The sequence below is a fragment of the Hyaena hyaena genome, unplaced genomic scaffold (assembly GCF_003009895.1).
Source record: "Hyaena hyaena isolate Hyena2069 unplaced genomic scaffold, ASM300989v1 scaffold_790, whole genome shotgun sequence".
Taxonomy (NCBI): domain Eukaryota; kingdom Metazoa; phylum Chordata; class Mammalia; order Carnivora; family Hyaenidae; genus Hyaena; species Hyaena hyaena.
In genome coordinates, this window is record NW_024081412.1 from 361,843 (window position 1) to 371,052 (window position 9,210).

The following is a 9,210-nucleotide window of genomic DNA, read 5'->3' on the forward strand; positions in this document are numbered from 1 at the left end:
CTTTACTTGTGTTCCCCTAGTACTAGGGACTGCTCCTTTTTGCCTCTTTTGTCTCTTTTAATATCTATCTAGCTAATAATTTCTTGTAACAAATACTCTCTTTTTTATTTTTATTAAAACTTTTAAAAAATTTATTCACTTTTGAGAGAGAAAGGTGGGTGGGGGGGGGATGAACCAGGTAGGAGCAGAGAGAGAGGAAGACACAGAATCTGAAGCAGGCTTTAGGCTCTGAACAGTCAGCACAGAGCCCAACACAGACCTGAAACTCGCAAAGTGTAAGATCATGACCTGAGCCAAAGTTGGACGTTCAAGCGACTGAGCCTCTAGACGCCTTATGCACACTTTTTCAATAATGGTAAAGGTGTCTGCTTCCTGATGGTAGTCTGATTGGGAGCAATGTCTCTCCTGCATTTAAGTTGAAAAATAATATTTCCAGCTACATCACGTTTGCTTTTCATTAGACCACTGTCTGTATAAAGCAGGCAATTGGCCACTACTTCTGTTAGAGTTGATTGAGAATCCTCATGCTTGCAAATCAGCAAATGAACTGGACAAACCTGACTTCTTGAATCTAAGCCTCTCCTCACTCTTCAGTGGCCATTCTGTCTTTGCCTAGGAGCCTCCTGAAAGCTCCCTTCATGTCCTTGTTCCTCAAAGTGTAGATGAGTGGGTTGAGAGTTGGGGTCACCACAGTGTAGAATAGAGTTAGGAACTTCCCTCCCTTCTGGGAAAAATGACTCCGGGGTCAGATGTAGACAGCAGTGACACTGCAGTAGAAGAGAAAAACGACAGCCAGGTGGGAGGAGCAGGTACGGAAAGCCTTGCTCCTTCCATCCTGGGACTGGATGGCCAGCACTGCCTGGGCGATATGGCCATAGGAGACAAGGATGAGCAGGAGGGGCCCCATCAGGAAGATGGCACCAATCACTGAGATCTGAAGCTCATTGACACGTGTGTCTCCACAGGCCAGGCGGATCAGTGCAGGGACCTCACAGACAAAGTCGTCAACCTGATGGTGATGGCAAAACGGGAGTTTCATGGTGGAGGGAGACTGCACCAATGTGCCAAAAACCCCACTTGTCCAGACCAGGAATGCCAGCTTGTGACACAGGGGCGGGTGCATGATGACTGGATAGTGCAGGGGCCGGCACACTGCCACATAGCGGTCAAAGGCCATGACTAGCAGCAGAACACATTCTGCAGCCCCGAGTCCCAGGAAGGTGTAGAGCTGGACTGCACATCCTAGATAGCTGATGGTCTTGTCAGAGCTCCAGAAATTGACCAGCATCTGAGGGATACAGCTGGTGGTAAAGCAGAGGTCCAGGATGGAGAGGTGGGTGAGGAAGAAGTACATGGGGGTGTGGAGTTGGGGGTCCAGGTGAGACAGGAGTATGATGGTGGTGTTGCCCACTAGGGTGACTGTGTAAAAGACAGACACTGCCACAAATAGGGTCCTTTCTAGCCTGGGGTTATCTGAGAAGCCCAAGAGAATGAAGCCATCTGGGACGGTGCCATTGGCATGTCTATCCAGCGCCCACCTGGATCTAAAACAAATAACACATCAGTTAGAACATCACCTAAAAGAGGTAGAGAAAAGTGATTTTTGATTTTAGAAAATTGCCCTTTCTCTATTAATATTTTCTCTACATGTTTACTGGCTTTTCTTTCATCTCTGTCCCTTTTTGGAAATTTTCATCTGTTAATTTCTACAAACTTGGATGATTCTAGCACGTTCTAGGATGTTCCTAGAACATGAGATTGTGGTAGGTAATTATGTAAAAACTAACTCTTGTCAGTGCACCTGAGTGGTTCAGTTGGTTAAGTGTCTACTCTTGATTTTGGCTTAGGCCTGATCACAGTTTCATGAGATCGAGCCCTGTGTTGGGCTCTGTACTGAGCTTGGAGCCTGCTTGGATTCTTTCTCTCTCTCTCTCTCTCCCTCTGCCTGTCCCCTGCTCATGCTCTCTCTCTCAAAATAAATACATAAACTTAAAAAAAGAAAACTAGGGGCACCTGGGTGGCTCAGTCGGTTAAGCATCCAACTTTGGCTCAGGTCATGATCTCACGGTCTGTGGGTTCAAGCCCGCATCATCTGTGCTGACAGCTTAGAGCCTGGAGCCTGTTTCAGGTTCTGTGTCTTCCTCTTTCTCTCTGTCCCTCTCCAGCTCATGCTCTATCTCTCTCTGTCTCAAAAATAAATAAAGGTTAAAAATTTAAAAAAATGAAACTAACCTTTTCCACTATGCACAACTTATGCCAACAAACAGAACAGCCTAGATACAATGAAGAAAAATTTGAGAAACACACAAACTACCAAAACTGAATCAGGAAGACATAGAAAATCTGAATAGATCAAATAATATTAAAGAGATTGATTCAGTAATAAAAAAATTTCTCAACAAAGAAAAGCCCAGAACCAGATATCTTCACTGGTGAACTTTACCAGATATTTATAAAAGAAATAACAGCAATTCTTCTCAAACTTTACCAAAAAAATCAGAGTAAGAGACACTGCCAAACTCATTTAAAGAGGGCAGTATTACCTTAATACAAAATCTAGATAAGGACACCACCAGAAAAGAAAATTACAGACCAATATCCCTTTTGAATATAGAGGTGAACATTTTCAGTAAAATTCTGGCACACTGAATTTAGCAGCACATTAAATGCATCGTGCCCATGATCAATGTGGGACTTATCCCTGGGGTGGAAAGATGATTCCATATATGCAACTCAATCAATACATTACATTAATACAATAAAAAAATATATGATCAGTTCAGTACACGTGGAATAAGTACTTGACAAAATTCAATATCTGTTAATGATGAAAGCTCCTTAAAAATTCTGAGTATCATTGACAGTGTTGAGTATAGTCACATCAGTTTCAGGTGTACAACATGGTAATTCAGCAGGTTTATACGTTATGCAGTGCTCAGCACAACTGGAGCCACCATCTGTCTCCATATATCACTATTATAGTATTATGGACTATATTCCCTCTGCTGTGCCTTTTATGTCCATGGCTTCTTCATTCCATAACTGGAAGTCTGTATTTTCCACTCCCTCTTACCCTTTTTACCCATCTGCCCACCCTCTTCTCTTCTAGCAATCATCAGTTCGTTCTGTGTACTTATAGTCCTGATTTTGTTTTTGTTTGTTTATTTTTTCTCCTCTTTTTTTTATTTAGATTCCACACTTGAGTGAAATCATTGGTATTTGTCTTTCTCATTCTGACTTATTTCATTTAGCATAATACACTGTAGGTCCATCCATGTTGTCACAAATGACACTATCTCATCCTTTTTAAAATGACTGGATAATATTCCAATGTAGAAGTTTCACATCTTCCTTATCCATTCACTTATCAATGGACACTTGGGTTTCTTCCATATCTTGGCCATTCTAAATAATGCTGCAATACAGTGAAAGAAACAATCAACAAACTAAAAGGCAACCAATGGAATGGGAAAAGATATTTGCAAATGAAATATTGGATAAAGAGTTACTATCCATAATCTATTAATAATTTCTTAAACTCAACACCTAAAAAAACAATCCAGTGAAGAAATGGACAAAAGACATGAATAGACACTTTTCCAAAGAATACACACAGATGGCTAAGAGACACATGAAAAGATGCTCAACATCACTCATCATCAGGGAAATACAAATCAAAATCACATGAGATACCACCTCACCCCTTTCAGAAAGGCTAACATTAACAACTCAGGAAATAATAGATGTTGGCAAGGATGTGGAGAAAGGGAAACGTTTTGCACTGTTGGTGGGATTGCAAACTGGTGCAGCCACTCTGGAAAACTCTACAGAGGTTCACCCCAAAATTAAAAATAGGATTACCCTGAGGCCCAGCAATTGCACTACTAGATATTTATTCAAAAGATGGAAAGATGCTGATTCAAAAGGACACATCCACCCCAATGGTGATAGCAGCACTATCAAAAATAGCCAAAGTATGGAAAGGGCCCAAATGTCCACTGACTGATGAATAAAGAAGATGTGGTATGTTTATACAATGAAATATTACTTGGCGATCACAAAGAACAAAATCTTGCCGTTTGCAACAACATGGATGGAACTAGAGTGTATTGTGTTAAGCAAAATAAGGCAGAGAAAGATAGCATATGATTTCACTCATATGTGGAATTAAAAAAATATAGAACTCCCCTATGACCCAGCAATACCACTGCTAGGAATTTACCCAAGGGATACAGAAATGCTGAGGCATAGGAGCACATGGACCCCAATGTTCATAGCAGCACTCTCCACAATAGCTAAAACATGGAAAGAGCCTAAGTGTCCATCAACGGACGAATGGATCAAGAAGATGTGGTTTATCTATACCATGGAATACTACATGGCAATGAGAAACCATGAAATCTGGCCATGTGTAGCAACATGGATGGACCTTGAGGGTGTTATGCTGAGCGAAATAAGTCAGGCGGAGAAGGACAAATATCATATGTTTGCACGTATAGGAGGATTAGGAGGAACTTGACAGAGGACCATGGGGGAGAAGAAGGGGGGAAATGGTGGGGGAAAGGGAGAGAGGCAAACCATGAGAGACTCTTGAATGCTGACAAAAACTAAGGACTGATGGATGTGTGGCGGAGGAGGGATGGGCATGGAGGAGGACACTTGTGGGGATGAGAACTGAGTGTTATGTGGAAACTAATTTGACAATAAACTATTTGTAAAAAAAAAATAAAAAAAATATTTAAAAAATAAAATAAAAAATAAAAAATAAAACATGGATAGAGGGGATGAGAAGGAAAAATAAGATAAAAACAGACAGGGAGTCAAACCATAAGAGACTCTTAAATTCAGAGAACAAACTGAGGGTTGATGGGGGATGGGGTGAGGGGAAAGTGGGTGATGAGTATTGAGGAGGGCTCTTGTTGGGATAAGTACTGGGTGTTGTATGGGAACTTTTTGACAATAAATTATATAAAAATAATTAGTTATTGAGCTTTATCATCACACCCCCATGTAAATGAGGAAATTAGAACTCAAAGTAATCTTGTGAATAAAAGGCAACCTAAAAGTAGCCTAATTTTAATGTTCAGATATCTATGATATTCTGTTTCAGAATGAATTAAAAATAAAATCAGGGGTGAGGGGTAAGAGATCAGATTTGTGATTACCACAGATTTGTGGTAGGGGATAGGGTGAATTACAGGAAGGTGGTCAAAGGTTACCCATTTTCAGTTATAAAATAAGTAAATAAGAGGTGTAATAAAAAAAAGGGGTGTCCTTTTTCTAAAGAGCAGAATTTGACATCTAATGTGTCATTGAGTGGTATTTCCATTATCATTGATGAAACCACCATACTTTTGAGAACTAATGATGTATTTAATGACAGTGCATGTCATGTTCTCCTATATGAAGTTGTAACAGAGGCTGGAAGCAGACAGCCACTTAGCAGCTCTCTTTCCACATTCGGAAAAGCCTAGACCAGTTGATCTTAAAGCATATTAATTTAGTAGACATGTTTGTCTCATTTGGGCTTCACTCCGTAAAGCTGGCTGCTTTTTTCCCCTCTAATAATACATGTTTACACATCTCAACTTCTTGTGGGGTTGAATATCAAAAGTATCCCAGGGATATTTTCAAATTGCTGATAAGAACATGTTAACTATGTCACTTTGGTGTTCTGTGACCCTGTGTGACAATCTGCTGGTATGAGACGTTATCACTATTGGTATTTGTACTCCTGATGTTGTTGTTTGTGAAAGCTGGGTTAGAGTAGGCTATGGACACCTCTCTCCATTCATTCCAAGTCCTTCCTATGCCACCAACACTGTGTGTTCCCACAGGCTGTGCTCTGGACTTGAACTCTGCCAGTACCCCAAGGCAATGGTTCTGTGGTTTCTCCTCAGGAAACTGGTCCCTACACTTCCCTTTCCTGACCCATCTGTCTTACCTGTCCAGTCTTGATAATTCATGTAAAACCCTAGTCAGAGCCTAAACTAAAGAAAGTTGTGGTTACAGATGGTGACAGACATTGGAGAATCTAGGTATACATTTGGGTGAGTCAGGCAAATCTAAAACACAGCAGAGTAACAACAAAAGGAATGCCAACTGAGGAAAGAGCAATGTCTCACCTGGACTTTGTGCACATTCTTGGGAACTAAGAAGTGTTTCTGTGTTGGACATTATGGACTCAGGGTTAAACTAGGTACCCATTGCACCCTGCACAGAGATCTTTGGTTGTTCTCTAACTTCTGGCAATTCCCCAACTGTGCCATTTGCTGACCTCATTCAGCCTGTCCACATGCACGTGCAATAGTTCCCACCTTCAGAAATTAGTTTAACATCGGCTACTTGGAATTTAGGCAAATGTTCTTTTGGCTGCTACCTAGTGATTTAATATAGGTAACATTTATCTCGCCATCTGCATCTAAATACTTGAATTGCCAACAATTTCCAGTTTGTATCACCAATGCATTCCTGCCTGAGTTTTTGTTATTAATATTTAAAATCATTAATATTAATTTAGTATATTGTAAAATGATATTAACTATTAATAATAAAGTAAATGTGTCTTACTTTTTCACTTTTATTCATCTAACTTCATGCCCAATCCCATTTTCATTCTCATATGAAGGGTATCTATATTTTCTTACAAATGGCTAAGCCAAATGTTGACCTATTGTGGCAAGTGTCTGGCATTGGAGACTCCATGCAAATACCAAAATACTCTGTCCTTAACTGCAGATGTGGATTTCTGAAGTTTCTGAATATCCGGAGAACCATTGACTAGGGAAAACACACACACTAATCTCAATCCCTTTTGAATATGTGCTTGGAATATGTTCCTTTCCCCCTCACCCTCTCAGTCATAGCCATTCTCAAAGGCATCCGTGAGGTTCCTGCAGCTTTTTTCATAGGATTTTATGGTATGGTATTTCAGTCCAGGCTTGGTCATGGCTTGAGCAGTAGAGTAAATGACTTACCTCCAGAACACCATAGTTGTTGAAGGGGGGCTAGAATTAGAGACCTGCTTCTATGAACGTCTTGGTGCACAGAATCATGGAGAGATCATAGCCACCAGTCCCCTGGAAATATCCTGCCTACCTCAGGAAGACTCAGCTTGCTGAGACTGATAAGGCCACTGGGACCACATCCCAGATGGAAATTAGCCCTTCATCTGAATGTCTCCTATGGCGAGTTCTCAGTCACCGCGGTACTTATCTGCGCCTGCTCTGAGCCATTAGAGATGGCGGACCCATGGAGTCATACCACGAAGGACTTCCCTCCATGCTGCTTAAATCAGACTTCTTTTGTTCATAAGCCAATTCTGTCAATAGAGGGCTCAATAAATCCTATTGGCCTTTGGAGTCTTCTCCTCAGTATGGTTCCCAGCCTTATGCTTTTCTCTGCTCAACTGCTTGGATTCAGAATGCAGTGTTTTCTTCCTCATGGAAAAAAAGACAAAGATGCTCAGAAAAGACTTTGAGATCCAAGGGAAAGGGTTTTTTATGTGTTACTTTTTCTTTTAAGTGTTTATTTTTGAGAGACACAGAGTGGGGGAGAGCAGAGAGAGAGAGAGCATCCCAAGTAAGCTCTGCACTGTTAGTGCAGAGCCCAATGTGGGACTCAATCCCACAAACTGCGAGATCGTGACCTAGTTCTCAACCAAGAGTCAGATGCTTAACTGACCAAGCCTCCCAGGTGTCCCATATATTATTTATTCTAAAATTTATATATGCTTGTAGAAGAAAATTCATCATAATAAATTGTATACACCTTATGTCCCTGCAGTTGTCATTGTCAAGGTTTTATGTGTGGTCATAAAGTCACATGCAAACTGAAATATATCTATATCTGTATCTATATCTTTATCTATATCTATATATGTCACCAGCATTACAGTTTATAGCTACTTCATACACATTTTTGCCTCATATTTAGTTGTGGAAAGATATGCAGGTCTGGAGTGCTATGGAAAACTCCTCTCCTGCTCACAATTATCAGGACCCTAAAGAAACACTAGCTATAAGAAGACTATGTTTGGGAGCCCAAGAAGAGAAAGTAAGAAAGACAAAAACTAGGGTGCCTGGCTGACTTAGTCAATAGAGTGTGTGACTCTTGATCTTGGGGTTGTGAGTTCAAGCCCCACATTGGGTGTAGAGATTACTTAAATAAAACTTAAAAAAAAAAAAAAGAACAAGAATTGCTTGAAGGTAATAAGGATAATGAAGGAGAGCATGACGATGTATGAAGGCTCCTGACATGTGGGAAAGGAAGTGATGGAAGGTTGTCACTTCTGGTTCTGTTTTGTTTTCTGCTTCTGGAGTCTTGGGTTTGAAAAGTTTGAACAAGTATCCTTTTACTAGTAGATTTTGTGGAACACCACAACAAGTCAGGGCCTCTGAATCTGTTTCTGTGGGACATATCTGGCCAGTGGAATGGAGCTGAGGGAGAGACCCTGCAGAACCACACAGTGGAGACCACCACATCCCTGACCCACAAATAATCATAAACTCCATGTAGGAGTTTAAAAATAACAACCAGAGTTAAGAATGTGTGTGTGTGTGTGTGTGTGTGTGTGTGTGTGTGTGTGTTTACCACTGAATCAATGGATGTTTCAATCTTAGTGGGGAAACTCTAGGGGCATGAGAAATCACAGAGAATGAAAAACACACATGAAAATATTTCAGAGAAATGTCCTAAATAAGAAAATCTATAGAGACAGAGTGTAAATGGTTGCCTAGGGCTGGGTGTCTGTGTGTGATGGCATGGTCGTTTTGGGAGTGGGGTTTCTTTAAGGTAAAAAATTCTGAAATTGTGGTGATGAATCTACAACTCTGTGACTATGCAAAAAGTCATTGAATTCTTTCTTTCTTTCCTTCCTCCCTCCCTCCCTCCCTTCCTTCCTTCCTTCCTTCATTTTTGAATTTAACATTTTTTTAAATATTTTTATTTATTTCTAGGAGAGAGAGAGAGAGAGCGTGAGCAGGGGAGGGTCAGAGAGAAAGGGAGTCACAGACTGAAACAGGCTCCAGGCTCTGAGCTGGCAGTCAGCACAGAGCCCGACGCGGGGCTCGAACCCACGAACTGCGAGATCATGACCTAAGCGAAAGTCGGACGCTCAACCGACTGAGCCACCCAGGCGCCCCTGAATTTAACATTTTAAATGAACTAATCATATAGTATAAAATTACATTTCAGTAAGAATGCACATTC

General features: G+C 40.9%; 1 pseudogene; it reads right to left on the reverse strand.

Annotated features, from left to right (window-relative positions):
- Nucleotides 1–583: 583 nt before the first annotated feature.
- LOC120221409 lies at nt 584–6,991 on the reverse strand (annotated as a pseudogene).
- Between the last annotated feature and the right edge of the window lie 2,219 nt (nt 6,992–9,210).